This window comes from Penaeus monodon, chromosome 21 (assembly GCF_015228065.2).
Source record: "Penaeus monodon isolate SGIC_2016 chromosome 21, NSTDA_Pmon_1, whole genome shotgun sequence".
Classification (NCBI taxonomy): Eukaryota; Metazoa; Arthropoda; class Malacostraca; order Decapoda; family Penaeidae; genus Penaeus; species Penaeus monodon.
In genome coordinates, this window is record NC_051406.1 from 44729842 (window position 1) to 44730068 (window position 227).

The 227-nt window shown below is 41.0% G+C and overlaps 1 protein-coding gene across 2 annotated transcripts in view; it reads right to left on the bottom strand.

Moving 5' to 3' along the window:
* The window catches only part of LOC119586525 (neurotrophin 1-like), a 28112-nt gene that overhangs the window by 26869 nt on the left and 1016 nt on the right, over positions 1-227 (bottom strand). The gene's annotated exons all lie outside the window — the stretch shown is intronic.

The following is a 227-nucleotide window of genomic DNA, read 5'->3' on the forward strand; positions in this document are numbered from 1 at the left end:
CTTTTCTTACTACGTTCTTGCGAAAGTCTGGGTCGCCTTCCGGCGTCCGTGCGAAGCGATCGGAAGCCTTTTCGTGATACGGAAACGAACGTCTCTATCGATATGTTGATCTATTAATGTATCTAACCTTTTTGTCGTTTGTCGTATTGTCTTTGTGTCTAAGCGATTATGATCTGCTGATATTTTTTGCCCATTTCAATTATTCCCCCCTTTTTTCATCTATTACT